Source organism: Arachis hypogaea, chromosome 17, assembly GCF_003086295.3.
Source record: "Arachis hypogaea cultivar Tifrunner chromosome 17, arahy.Tifrunner.gnm2.J5K5, whole genome shotgun sequence".
Classification (NCBI taxonomy): Eukaryota; Viridiplantae; Streptophyta; class Magnoliopsida; order Fabales; family Fabaceae; genus Arachis; species Arachis hypogaea.
This window is the reverse complement of record NC_092052.1, coordinates 82886414-82901569: the sequence shown is the minus strand read 5'-3', so window position 1 is coordinate 82901569 and position 15156 is coordinate 82886414. Positions and strand designations below refer to the sequence as shown.

The window sequence follows — 15156 nt, the reverse complement described above, 5'->3', positions numbered from 1 at the left end:
ATGTGTTTTAAGCAAGCAAAATTAAAGATAACAATCAAGGCACAGGAAACAGAGACATCGTGATTGCAAACATAGAGGGTGTGCATGATACATTGCATAAACAAAATAAGTGGCACACTAAACTTAGTGTGACACTTTCACTTGGAATTGATGCAAGTATCCAGTATGGATTGGAAACAAATTTTGTTGCATAGCAACACCAAACATAGAATGCAACCATATGTCAATTTATTTAAACTAAAACTAAACACAAGGAACTGTGATATGTTAAATACAATCACCAAGCCAAGAATCTGTCATGAGTAAGAATTTCTTGGTGAGGTATTTAACAAAAACAGTCAAGAAGCAAAATAAACGAAAGCATTAAAAATAAAGAAATAACTAAAGTAAACAGAATAACAAAGTGTCAAACTAAAAGAAAAGAATAACACTACAGAGGCATTATGATTATGCAGACAAGTGGTGTTGCTGGATTTCTTGTATAGAGAATAAGTGGCACACCAAACTTAGAATCTTAGTGTGACACTTTCAATTAGAATTGATGCAATCATCCAGAGGGATTGAAAATAAATTATTGTAGGGCAACACCAAACTTAGAATGTAATCATATGCCAATTTATTGAAATTTAAACAAAGCAAAGAAAGAAAATAAACCAAGCAGAGAAACGAAATGTTACCTTAGGTTGGGTTACCTCCCAACAAGCGCTCTTTTAGTGTCATTAGCTTGACATGTTGTTCCTCACTTTCTTCCTCTTCTTCCAATTTGTTAAGAGGAATAACCTCAAGGGGAGAGATGAACCAGCTAGTGCCCCCTTTCTTGGCCTTTTCCTAGCAAGCTTCCTTGTGTTAATTGCTTAATTGAGCCTGCTTGTGGGTTCAGGGGTAGGATTGTTTGTAGTTGACCTTTTCTTGAATGCTGTCCTTGATATCTTGGTCACAATCCTCTTCTCGGTGCTCTTGTTGCCTTCACTTCTTGGATGTTAAGAGTTGGTGGTTGTGTGATTGTTGGAGTGTTTTCTTCATCAAGAGCCTTTTGAATTGGCGGTTAAATGAGCCCTTCATCTATGCACTTCTTTGCTTCAATTGAATATGAAGCTCTTTGATTGTCTTCCTCCATTTCTTCTTCATGCTTTTCCATTAAGTCCTTTGGGAGGGATGATGAGGCACAGAAGTTGGTGAATTAAAAATTATTAAAATAGTTACGTTGCAAGTATAGTTCTTAACTCACCGAAAATCTGCCTATCAATTTAGAAATATGTCACAGAGAGTTTAGATTAAAAAATACTGGGAGTCTACGTCCAAGGTCGTCTCCCAACGAGTTGCAGAAAAGTGTGCTATTTTATTAATCAGATGTTCCAAGAAGTTGAGTTAAGTAGGTGGGAAATTAAATTGAGGAAATTCAAATAATATGAAATAAAAGCCTTGACTGGGAGTTGATTTGTTGGAATCTCTATCATTGATGAGATGATTTTAAGATTAATTTATAATTAATGGTTGTTCTGTTTAGTTATCCTTTACTAGGTAAAGGAAAGTCAAACAAGTTGGAATGCTAGATCTCTTCACGAGTTGCAACCCACTTAGTTCAAAGGGATTGGTGTTAGTGATTAGATAACAATCCAACAGTTAACCCAATTACAAATTTTCTTTCAATCCTTCCAACTTAAGAGTTCCTTTCAATTAACTCCCTATCAAGTGAGGAAACTACTCACTCATTGTAAATAATAAATCCATAACACATGAAAGGGAATTAAAAGAAGACATGATTATTGGAATGGAAAATAAATTAAATTGGAAGAAATAATCCTTGTACTAAATAATCATGAAAGTATTCAAATGACAAAATTGAACAAAGCAAAGAATATGGGAGAATACAACCAAGTTAAGAGAACGAACTAGAATGACAAAGTCTTGATGAGGAAATAACTCTTCTCAATGTTCCAATGCTAAGACCAATTGAAAATTAAAATTCCTAAACCTAGAGAAAGAAACCTAAAGGAGTAAAACTAGATCATAAACTGAAAACTGTCTAGAATGAATGTTCCCTTTTGTTTCTGCATATTCTCTGGTTCTAGTCTGCTGTTTCGGGCCGAAAACTGGGTCGAAATAAGGTCCAAAATCGCCCCCAGCGAAGTCTGCAGATTATGCAGATCGCACATGTCACGCGATCGCGTCATCCATGCGGACGCGTCATTCGCGCTTTTCCTTGCCACGCATTCGCGTCGTCCACGCTACCGCATCACCTGAGCTTTTCCAATCCGCGCGGCCGCGTCAGCCATGTGGCCGCGTCACTGCGATTTGCTCTCCTTCGCGCGGTCGCGTGAGCCATGCGATCGCGTCACTTCTCGCTGGTTACCTCCTCAAATTCTTGTGTTTCTTCCATTTTTGCTAGCTTCCTTTTCAATCTCCAACTCATTCATGCCTTATAAAGTCTGAAACATTCAACACACAGATCACGGCATCGAATGGAATAAAGGAGAATTAAAAATACATAATTAAAGTCTCTAGGAAGCAGTTTTCAAACATGTTATAAATTCAGGAAGGAATTATAATTTCATGCTAATTTAATGAATAAGTGGGTAAGGATCATGATAAAACCACACAATTAAACACAATATAAACCACAAAATAGTGGTTTATCAACCTCCCCACACTTAAACATTAGCATGTCCTCATGGTTAATTGAAGGAGATAAGGAAAATAGTATGAACATGTAGAAACTCATGAAATGCAATGCAAGCCTATATATATATAAGTAAATGCAACTATATGATTCTTGCCCACTTGATCAAAAGTAAATAAGCTCTTCAAAACAATTACAAATTAAATTCCACTAATTCTATCATTATACAATAAAACAGATAAAAGTGCAAGAAGATAGCTCATGAAAGCAGGGAACATGAAAATTCAAGTATTGAACCCTCACTGATAATGTATGTACGCTCTAATCTCTAGTGTATAGGGTAAACACTCTATCTTTCTCTAATCATGCTTTCTAACTCTTGTTCTTCTCCTAACCAATCAACAACAGTTAATATACCAATGCAAACATCATGAGGTCTTTTCAAGGTTGTAATGGGGCTAAGGTACAGGTAGGGGTATACATTTGGTTAAGTGAGCTAATAAATTGAATCTTTAATTAACCCAAGCTTCAACCCAACCTATATATTTTTAATGTAATCTTAAAGTTCATACCTAGCTACCCAGAATTCCCTTTTTTCAATCCATACTCATGTGTCAACTTTGTATTTGATTTTATCATATGTGCATTGATCTTTGAATTCTGAATTTGACATTAGGGTAATTTTTGTCCCCTTATTTATTTATAAATTTTTTTTTGACATTAAAATAAATATAGCTTATCAATGCACATAGATTTTTAATTCTTATAGTTTCACATGAGTAGGTATCCAAATTCCCATTAAATTCTCATGACACATTCCTTTAACAACTTTTGTTCCCACAATTTCCCATACTTAACTAGCACACACAATTCTATCTTAAGCTAACCAAAGATTCAATTTGGGATATACAATTGTTTTTCAGCTTAAGGTTAGTAATGTGGTAAAATATAGAACAAATGGGATTTAAAGGCTCAAAGTGGTTAACAAAGGCAATTGAAAAGGGTAGGCTTAATTTGGATAAGTGAGTTTAAACAAATAATGGCCTCAATCATGTGCAAGCGTGCAAACATAATAAATATTGGACATATAAGATAGAACAAAATATAGATTACAATCATAGAGAAGTAAACACACAAGAATGAAATAATTATGGTTAAATAATGTAACCATACATAAAGGCTCAAATCTTTCACAGGTTGTGTGTTCTTTAGCTCAAATGTCATGTTCCAAATACAACTCAAGCAAATTTATCATAAAAATTTTGAAAAATTAGTGAAATTTTGTTCCAAAGATAGAGTCTTTAAAAGAAACTTATTGTCTTTTTAATCAAGTAGAACATGCATGCAACTATCCTAACCTATACAATTTATTCTATTCTATAAAAGAAAGAAAATCTAACTAAAATATCCTAATTATTGGTGCTAGAGAAGAGAAATTACCTCCGGAAGTCAGGTACTGACTGACCTCCCCACACTTAAGGCTTTGCACCGTCCTCGGTGCCGTCTGTCAGGAACAGGGGTGGGCTGGTGGCAGTATCTCCACAGTCGGGACCATTATGGCTCCCTGTGCTGGTAAAAGAAGTGGAGTCCGGGGTATCTGAGTCCCTGAAGTGTCCCATGAGTAGCTCCTTGAGGTGTTTGAATCGGCGCTCGTTACGGCGCTCTCTCATCTTTTCTTTCAGTTCTTGCCGATCCAACCTTTCGATTATCTGCTGGAGCAATTCATCAGTTGTAGGTGCTTGTGGTGTTGAAGAAGGATTATCTTCAACTGGAATTGTAGGAAGGCTTGTAGTGGCTGCTGGGAGTCTGAGGTATTTCTCGTTAGGGACATACTGATCATCCCATGGAAGCACGGCTTTGGTGTCCCCAGCTCTGTAGGAGACTCCGGCTACTGAGACAAGATCTGAGACCAAGGCGGGGAAAGGTAAGTTGCCCGCGATTTGTACATGTCCCATAGCATTCCGGATATGTCTTAAGAGATGCAGAGGTTGGTCTGTAAGGATGCACCATAGTAGAACAGCCATGTCCGCAGTGAAGGAGGACTCATGAGTGCTCGGAAAGACGTAATGGGACATGATCTGTGCCCAGACGCGAGCCTCCAAGGTAAGTGCTGAAGCCAAGATTCCCTTAGGGAGGTTACGGTGGTATCCGTAGATCCAACGGCTGCCAGGTAATACGATAACTCTGAGAACGGAGTCCTTGTCAAATTGGTACCTCTGGCGCTTAAGTGCGGCTTCTTGGAAGGCGTCCATTCCTTCTGGAATAGGGGGAAGACTCAGAGCTTGCTGAATGGCCTCTTCTGTGATGGGGACTTGCTTCTGCCAGACATAAACAGACTGCAGGGTTGGCATGTAGAAGTTAGAGTAGAACTCAACTACCCAAGAAAGATTGACCTGCCTTGGCTGTCTCCGTAGGAAACCACATTGTCTTCGTTCAATTTGCTGCTCAACAAAGGAGGTGATATTGGACGGGAGGATAAGAAGGTATTCATTGTTATAGTTTCTTGCTGCCATGATAGGGAACATCTGCTCGTAGTAGCGATTGGGAAATCACGCAGTGTCCTTTGCTGGAAAGGCTTTCTCCTTCTCATCAACCTTTATTATCCTCTTAACTCTTTTTGTTGATGGCTTGACTGCGGTTGAAGAAGGCTCTGCCACTAATGCTCTTTTAGTTCCTCTTCTTGCTGGTGGTTTGGAAGTAGCTTTCTCTTTTCCTTTCTTGGTGGCCATCCTAAAAGAAGGGAAGAGAAGGTAAAATAAATTTAAAGAGATATACAGCAAGGAAGGAAACGGAAAAGAGGGGGATGGATGCACATTAAGATATACTGACATTAGCACATGCTCGCGAGTACACGTGAAAAGCCAACAATGGAAAATAGCTAGTGCATGTAAAGACAAGTGAATGCAAAGTGGTTATTGGCATGCCGGCAAAGGGCATGAGTAGCATAGACCAAGCAATACTTTGTAACAAACCAGCACGTTTGTATTGACAATTAAATTCAATTAATACAATAGAAAAAGAAAGTTGTGAAAAGCAAGCATTGAATAGTATAACAACATAGAGAGATGCATAATGCCATTTGAGCTTTTTCACAAACACATAGCATGCATGTTGAATAAGGTATAGAAAATATGAAGGTGAACATGCAAGCAATCCCTTAAATAGAACAAAAATAATTGTCAAACAATTTGCAACAATCCACAAGCATATAATGAGAGATAATGACTCAAAAAAAGAAAAACAAGTAAATTTCTAACACCATGTAAAAAGAGAAAAGAAAAAGAAAGAAAATATGAATAATGAAAAGAAAAAGAAAAGAAAAAGAAATACATATAAAATAATAAGAATGATAGAAAAAGAAAGAGGGAAGAAGAAAATAAAACTTTGTTAATGGAGGTGAGAGAGATAAAGAGTGAAAGGTGAGATAGAAGGGGGAAAGGGGAAGGAAGAAATAAGGAAGGAAAAGAAAAATTAGGATTTGGAGGAGAGAAAGATAAGATATGTGGCAATTTCTGGTTGAGCTGTGCGGCGCATGCGATGCGGCCGCGTGGGGCACGCGTTCGCGTGGATGCGCTTCAAGTATGGTGACGCGATCGCGTCGGTCACGGAGTCGCGTGACCCATATTATGCTTCTGGCGCAAGTACAGCCTCGCACCAGCACAACTCTCTGTTCAAAGTAATTTATTTGCCAAAATTGGGGTGGCGCGATCGCGTGGGTTACGCGATCGCGTGAGTGTGCGACAGAAAACGGATGACGCGGCCGCATGGGCGACGCGATCGCGTGATAAGGATTGTGCTTCCAGCACTAATCTAGCATCACTCTCGCACAATATTTCATTGTGCACCCTTTTTCGTCGAAAACTCAGGGCACGCGGCCGCGTGGGGCACGCGGTCGCATGGGAGGCCATGATTCCCATGCGACGCGGTCGCGTGGGTTGATTTGTGCCATTGGCACGCCTCCAGCCACACTCCAGCGTGACTTTCTGTTCATTTTTATTTTTCTTTACTCTCCCTGTGACACGGACGCGTCGCTGATGCGATCGCGTCACGTAGCGAATTTTTTTTTTTTGGAAATAATACATGTAAATGCAGATGCACGAAAGTACTAATAAAGAAAAGAGTTATTGAATAGGAAAAACTAAAAATAAAGAGAAAAACGATCATACTATGGTGGGTTGTCTCCCACCTAGCACTTTGCTTTAACGTCCGTAAGTTGGATGCTCCACTAGCTCAATCTTCTGCTATGTGGGGATCTTCCAAGAGGAAGATCTCAAGCTCCTTGTTTCTCTGCATCTTCTCCCCATGGTATAGCTTCAGGCGTTGTCCATTAACCTTAATGAGTTCAGAGCTTGAGGGATGGCTTAGGTGATAAACTCCGTACGGTTCGGCCTTCTCTACTCTGTATGGACCTTCCCATCTTGATCTCAACTTACCTAGCATGAGCCTTAGTCGAGATTTGTAAAGGAGGACTAAATCCCCAGGTTGGAACTCTTTCTTCTTAATGTTTTGATCATGTACAGCCTTCATCTTTTCCTTGTATATTCTGGAGTTTTCATAAGCTTCTAGGCGAAGGCTCTCCAGTTCCTGCAGTTGCAACTTCCTTTCAGCTCCGGCTTTCTCAATTCCCATGTTGCACTCCTTAACTGCCCAAAAGACCTTGTGTTCTACTTCAACTGGGAGATGACAAGCTTTTCCATAAACCAAGCGGAAAGGACTCATCCCAATGGGTGTCTTGTATGCTGTTCTATATGCCCAGAGTGCATCTTGTAGCCTGGTGCTCCAGTCTTTTCTATGAGGCTTTACTATCTTTTGCAAGATAAGCTTAATTTCTCTGTTTGACACCTCGGCTTGCCCATTAGTTTGGGGATGGTAAGCTGTTGCAACTTTATGAATTATCCCATGCTTCTTCATTAATCCTGTCAGTCTCCTGTTACAAAAATGGGTGCCTTGATCGCTCACGATTGCTCGTGGTGATCCGAAGCGACATATAATATGGTTTCTCACAAAGGAAACAACAGTGTTAGCATCATCAGTGCGGGTAGGAATTGCTTCCACCCATTTGGAAACATAATCCATAGCTAACAATATATAAAAATATCCATTAGAATTTCGGAATGGACCCATGAAGTCAATGCCCCAAACATCAAAAATTTCACAAAAAAGCATAATTTGTTGTGGCATCTCATCCCTCCTGGATATATTACCAAATTTCTGGCATGGGAGACAAGATTTACAAAACTCGGCAGTGTCTCTAAAAAGAGTAGGCCACCAGAATCCACAGTCTAAGATCTTTCTAGCTGTTCTTTGAGGGCCAAAATGTCCTCCACTCTCAGATGAGTGACAGGCCTCTAGAATGGACTGGAATTCTGATTGAGGTACACAACGTCTAATTACTTGATCAGCGCCACATCTCCATAAATATGGGTCATCCCATATATAATATTTAGACTCGCTTTTTAGCTTGTCTCTTTGATGCTTAGAAAAATTTGGAGGAAATGTGCGGCTAACTAAATAATTAGCAACAGGTGCATACCAAGGGACTACCTCAGATACTGCTTACAGGTTATCAAAAGGAAAATTATCATCTATAGGAGTAGAATCATCCTTAATATGCTCAAGGCGACTCAAGTGGTCTGCCACTAAATTTTGATTACCACTCCTATCCTTTATTTCTAAATCAAATTCTTGTAACAGCAGTATCTAACGTATAAGTCTTGGTTTGGACTCCTTTTTAGCTAATAGATACTTTAAAGCTGCATGGTTCGAATACACTACTACTCTAGTACCAAGTAAATAAGCTCAGAATTTATCCAGAGCAAAAACAATAGCAAGAAGCTCTTTCTCAGTAGTAGTATAGTTGGACTGGGCAGTGTCTAAAGTCTTAGACGCATAAGCAATGACGAAAGGATCCTTACCTTCACGCTGAGCCAGCGCTGCTCCTACTGCATGGTTGGAAGCATCGCACATGATTTCAAACGGCTGGCTCCAGTGTGGTCCTCTCACAATTGGAGCTTGAGTCAGAGCAGTCTTCAGCTTATCAAACGCTTGTTTGCAATCCTCACTGAACTCGAACTCAATATCCTTCTGTAGTAATCTGGATAAGGGAAGTGCGACCTTACTAAAGTCCTTAATAAATCTCCTGTAAAAACCTACATGGCCAAGGAATGAACGGACTTCCCTCACAGAAGAGGGGTAAGGTAGACTAGAAATAACATTCACCTTTGCTGGGTCTACAGAAATGCCATTATTAGATACCACATGTCCTAATACAATCCCTTGTTTTACCATAAAGTGACATTTTTCGAAATTTAATACAAGGTTTGTATTAACACATCTATCTAATACTCTAGATAATCCATCTAAGCAAAGGCTAAAAGAATCACCATAAACGCTAAAATCGTCCATAAAAACTTCCATACAGTCCTCAATAAGATTAGAGAAAAGACTCATCATGCACCTTTGGAAAGTAGCTGGTGCATTGCACAAGCCAAAGGGCATTCTCTTGTAAGCATAAGTCCCAAAAGGACATGTAAAAGTAGTCTTTTTCTGATCCTCAGGAGCTATATAAATCTGGAAATAACCTGTGTAACCATCTAAAAAGCAATAATGTGATTTACCTGACAGGCGATCCAGCATTTGATCAATGAATGGAAGTGGGTAGTGATCCTTACAGGTAGCTTGGTTGAGACGCCTATAATCAATGCAGACTCTCCAAGCATTCTGAACTCTAGTTGCTATGAGCTCTCCATGCTCATTCTTCACTGTAGTGACTCCAGACTTCTTGGGCACCACTTGTACTGGGCTTACCCATTCACTGTCTGAAATGGGATATATGATACCTGCTTCCAATAGTCTGGTCACTTCCTTTTTGACAACTTCCAAGATGGTGGGATTCAATCTTCTTTGGGGTTGACGGACAGGTCTTGCTCCCTCTTCTAAAAATATTCTGTGCTCACATACTTGATGGTTGATTCCTACTATGTCTGCCAAGCTCCACCCAATTGCCTTCTTATGCTTCCTCAGCACATCAAGTAACTGCTCTTCTTGTTGAGAAGTAAGTTCCCTTGCAATGATAACTGGAAACCTCTGCTCATCTTCAAGATAAGCATATTTGAGATGTAAAGGGAGGGGTTTCAATTCTAACTTTTGATCATGGGTAGGCTCTGGATTATCTGGAGCTTGTGAAAATGACGAAGTGCCCTCATTGTCAGTTAAGAGGGTCCCCACACTTGGACCTTGTCCAGTGTGCCTCTCTTCTAACTCTTCCTTGTGAACTTCAGCTACACTTTCATCTATGACATCACACTGAAAGATAGAACGATCTTCTGGGGGTTGTCAATGACTCCATTCAGATTGAAGATTACTATGCGGCCATCTATTTCAAAGGAGTATGTTCCTGAAAAAGCATCCAATTTGAATTTTGATGTCTTCAGGAATGGTCTTCCAAGTAAGATTGATGATGGCTTATCTGAATCATTATGGGGCATCTCCAAGATATAAAAATCAGTGGTAAATGTAAGCCCTTTTATGTTCACCAAAACATCTTCAGCAACTCCAGCCACTGTAATAATGCTTTTATCTGCTAACACAAAACGAGCTGCCGACCTTTTTAAGGGAGGGAGCCTCAAAATATCATATATAGACAAAGGCATTATACTGACACATGCTCCTAAATCACACATGCAATCATAAATTACTACACTACCAATAGTACAGCTAACTATACAAGGACCTGGATCACTACATTTTTCAGGTAATCCTCCCATTAAAGCAGATATAGAACTACCTAAAGGAATGGTTTCTAATTCATTAATTTTGTCTTTATGGATACATAAGTCTTTTAGAAACTTTGCATATTTAGGTACCTGTTCAATAACATCAAAAAGAGGAACAGTTACCTCAACCTTTTTGAATATTTCTACCATTTTGGGGTCGGGTTCCAGCTGCTTCCTGGGCTTCCTTGCAAGTTGTGGAAATGGAATAGGAGTAGTGTTTTCTGTGGTGTCTGCGCCCCTTGGTGCTGCCTCCTGTGGTTGAGCTATTTCTTCTTCAGCTATGTCCTGTATGTCCTCTTCCTCTTCAATATCTTCTATTTCTACTACCTCTTCAGCTGAGGTGTATTCTGGTGGGCTTGGGTCCTCCTGATTCCTCTCCTGTAGTGTGGTTCCAGACCTTAGGGTGATGGCATTAATGCCTCCCTTTGGATTGGGTAATGGTTGAGAGGAGATTCCAGTGGAGCTTGAAGGTTGGTTACTGGAATTTTGTGTTGATCCAATCTGTGACATAAAAGCTTGCAAAGTAGAGGTGAGACCATTCAGACTGGTATTAATACTATTCATGATGTTATTTTCCATTGTCTGCTGTCTTCGCTCAAAAGATTGTAGTAACTCTTCATTAGGAGATGAAGAAGAGTGAGTGAATTGAGAGGTCTGCTGTTGATTGTTCTGTGGTCCTTGGTTTTGCCTCAGGTGAGGTGCTCTGTAAGGCTGATTCTGCTGCCTGTTGTTGTTATTATTCCACCTCTGATTTCCCTGATTATCTTGGCCTCCTCTGTTATTGTTGTCCCTCCAATTCTGGTTAGAATTGTCCTGCCATCCATGGTTATTATTTCCACTTTGATTGTACCCTTGGTTGGGGCGGTCATAGAAGTTATGAGTGGATGCCACCATGTTGTCTTCTTGTTGGAGCTGCGGGCATTTATCAGTGTAAAGGCTATAATCAGCACAGATTCTGCAAATTCTTTGTGGGACTAGTTGTTGGTTTTGCTGTGGTGGAGGAGATTGCTGAGCTTGTTGTTGATTCAATTGCATCTGCTTCAGCAAGTTGGTCATCTTGCATATACTCTGAGTAGAGCAGCAGTCTCTCTGTTAGAGGATACTTCTGCAACGGCTTTTGAACGGCCTTGCTTTTGCATGTGGTTCCTAGTAGATTCAGCTAAATCACTGATCAATTGCCAAGCCTCATCAGTGGTCTTGTACTTCTTCATAGACCCATTGCTAGCACTTTCCAATGTGGTCTTATCTTGGGGCCTCATGCCCTGTGTGATATAGCTAAGTAATACTATCTTGTCAATCCTGTGGTGGGGGCATGCTTCCAGAAGATTATTGAAGCGCTCCTAGTATTCAAAGAGAGTCTCATTGTCATCCTGAACAATTGTGGAAATATCCTTCCTTAGTTTATCAGTAACTTCAGATGGAAAGAATTTCTCCAAAAACTCCTTTCTGAGTGTATCCCAGTTGGATACATTTGCTAGAGGTTGAGTGTAGTACCACTCTCTTGCTTTTCCCTCAAGAGGAAACGGGAAAGCTTTCAGCGAAATTGAAGTTTCATCAGTACCATCACGCTTGACAGTAGAACAGGCTGCCTGGAAATCTCTCAAGTGCTTGATAGGCTATTGAGAAGGTAGGCCATGAAACTTGGGCATCAAATTTAGCAGTGCGGTCTTTATTTCAAAATCTGTAGCTACCGCTGGATGATGCACTTGAAACGGTTGCATTGTAAAATCAGGGGCTCCTTCCTCCTGGATGGTAACTCTCCTAGCTGCCATGTTTTCTGCACGCAAAACAACCAAATCAGTAGAACGGGGGCTGGTTTCTTCCTCAAGTTCACTTTCAGATCCGCCCTCAGAGCGGACTAACCGACGCTGTTCTCGCCTTATTCGTGAAATAGTCCTTTCAATTTCAGGATCGAATATTAGCAAGCCCGGATCAGGAAGTGAACGCGTCATTTGACGAAAGAAACATGCAGCTCATAGTAGCAAAATAAAATAAAATGCAAATAAATAAATTCTAATTAATAACTTTAGCACTCTATTGTAACTCCCCGGCAATGGCGCCAAAAATTGATGAGGCACAGAAGTTGGTGAATTAAAAACTATTAAAATAGTTACGTTGCAAGTATAGTTTTTAACTTACCGAAAATCTGCCTATCAATTTAGAAATATGTCACAGAGAGTTTAGATTAAAAATTACTGGGAGTCTAAGTCCCAGGTCGTCTCCCAACGAGTTGCAGAAAAGTGTGCTATTTTATTAATCAGATGTTCCAAGAAGTTGAGTTAAGTAGGTGGGAAATTAAATTGAGGAAATTCAAATAATATGTAATAAAAGCCTTGACTGGGAGTTGATTAGTTGGAATCTCTATCATTGATGAGATGATTTCAAGATTAATTTATAATTAATGGTTGTTCTGTTTAGTTATCCTTTACTAGGTAAAGGAAAGTCAAACCAGTTGGAATGCTAGATCTGTTCACGAGTTGCAACCCACTTAGTTCAAAGGGATTGGTGTTAGTGATTAGATAACAATCCAACAGTTAACCCAATTACAAATTTTCTTTCAATCCTTCCAACTCAAGAGTTCCTTTCAATCAACTCCCTATCAAGTGAGGAAACTACTCACTCATTGTAAATAATAAATCCATAACACATGAAAGGGAATTAAAAGAAGACATGATTATTGGAATGGAAAATAAATTAAATTGGAAGAAATAATCCTTGTACTAAATAATCAAGAAAGTATTCAAATGACAAAATTGAACAAAGCAAAGAATATGGGAGAATACAACCAAGTTAAGAGAACGAACTAGAATGACGAAGTCTTGATGAAGAACTAACTCTTCTCAATGTTACAATGCTAAGACCAATTGAAAATTAAAATTCCTAAACCTAGAGAAAGAAACCTAAAGGAGTAAAACTAGATCATAAACTGAAAACTATCTAGAATGAATGTTCCCTTTTGTTTCTGCATATTCTCTGGCTCTAGTCTGCTGTTCCGGGCCGAAAACTGGGTCGAAATAAGGTCCAAAATCGCCCCCAGCGAAGTCTACAGATTATGCAAATCGCACATGTCACGCGATCGCATCATCCATGCGGACGCGTCATTCGCGCTTTTTCTTGCCACGCGTTCGCGTCGTCCACGCTACCGCGTCGTCCACGCTACCGCGTCGCCTGAGCTTTTCCAATCCGCGTGGCCACGTGAGCCATGCGGCCGCGTCACTGCGATTTGCTCTCCTTCGCGCGGTCGCGTGAGCCATGCGACCGGGTCACTTCTCGCTGGTTACCTCCTCAAATTCTTGTGTTCCTTCCATTTTTGCTAGCTTCCTTTTCAATCTCCAACTCATTCATGCCTTATAAAGTCTGAAACATTCAACACACAGATCACGGCATCGAATGGAATAAAGGAGAATTAAAAATACATAATTAAAGTCAGGAAGGAATTATAAATTCAGGAAGGAATTATAATTTCATGCTAATTTAATGAATAAGTGGGTAAGGATCATGATAAAACCACACAATTAAACACAATATAAACCATAAAATAGTAGTTTATCAAGGGAATCTTCATGTTCTATTGTCACTTCAATTAGCCTTTGTGAATATAAAATTCTTGGCTCATGTTCCTCATCTTTCATTGCAATTTCACTTGACACAGGGACCTTTTGTTCTTGTTTTCCACTTCCTTGATGAACGGATTCTTAACGGTTTAGGATTTCACAAATGAATCCTCGTTGCAAGTATAGTTTCTAAACCAATCAATAATCCTTTCATACAAAAACTTTTTTGTCAAAAGTAACAAACCCCTAAAATTATAAACTGAAGTATTCAAACCTCGGGTCGTTCTCCCTAGGAATTGCAATAAAGTGTCTTTGTTATTGGTTATGGAGTATGTTTGGGGTTTTTGAGATTTTAGACAAGAAATATAAATGGCAAAGAAAATAAACTAACAACTAATAAAGCTCTTGGCAAGATATGAGAATTAGAAGTCCTATCCTAATTATCCTCCTCAATTGTGACCACAAATTGTTCATTGCTACCACTTAGTTAACCTCTAACAATGGAGAAAAGTCAAGTGGATGAATTAACTTGATTCCACAAGTCCTAGCCAACTCCCAAGGAAAAGACTAGCTTTAGTGGTATCCAAATCAATTAGTAACTTCTAATTATCAATCAACAAAGGAATTAGATAACTCAAGCGTCACTAATTACTCTACCAAAGCCAAGAGGGGAAAGGCCTACACTAAAATCCAACCAAGCATTTCATCAAACACTTGGAAGGCACAAAAGAAAAGCATAGGAAATCGACAACAAAAATAGAATCTAACAACAATTATTACAAGAAATTAAAAACAACAATCAAAAGAAGCACAATTATTATGAATTACCTCTAATTGAATTGAAAGAGAATAGAAGGAACAAAAGTAGATCTATAACAAAGCATAGAAACAAAATAGAAGAGATTACAACAAAAGAATAGAGGAATCATGAATGTAACAACTAAGAATTAAGAAGAAGAAGTAAAAGAGAGCATGGATCAAAACTTAGATCTAAGAACTAAACCTAATCCTAATCCTGATTCTAGAGAGAAAAGAGAGCTTCTCTCTCTAGAAACTAACTCTATACTAATCCTAATGTGTGTGAATGAACAAAAGAATGAAAAAGTGTCCATTCCCTTCAATCCTTAGTCCTTTAAAGCATTTCTGGTACCAAAGTTGGTTGTAACTGGGCCCCACAGCTTCTCAGAAATCGCTGGGCATGTTTTCT

At 39.3% G+C, this 15156-nt stretch overlaps 1 non-coding gene across 1 annotated transcript; it reads left to right on the top strand.

The window, feature by feature from the left end:
• The first annotated feature begins 11691 nt into the window (after positions 1-11691).
• LOC112767912 (small nucleolar RNA R71) lies at positions 11692-11798 on the top strand. Its single transcript, XR_003185351.1, has one exon. It is a non-coding gene; the product is annotated as a small nucleolar RNA R71 (small nucleolar RNA).
• The last annotated feature ends 3358 nt before the right edge of the window (positions 11799-15156 follow it).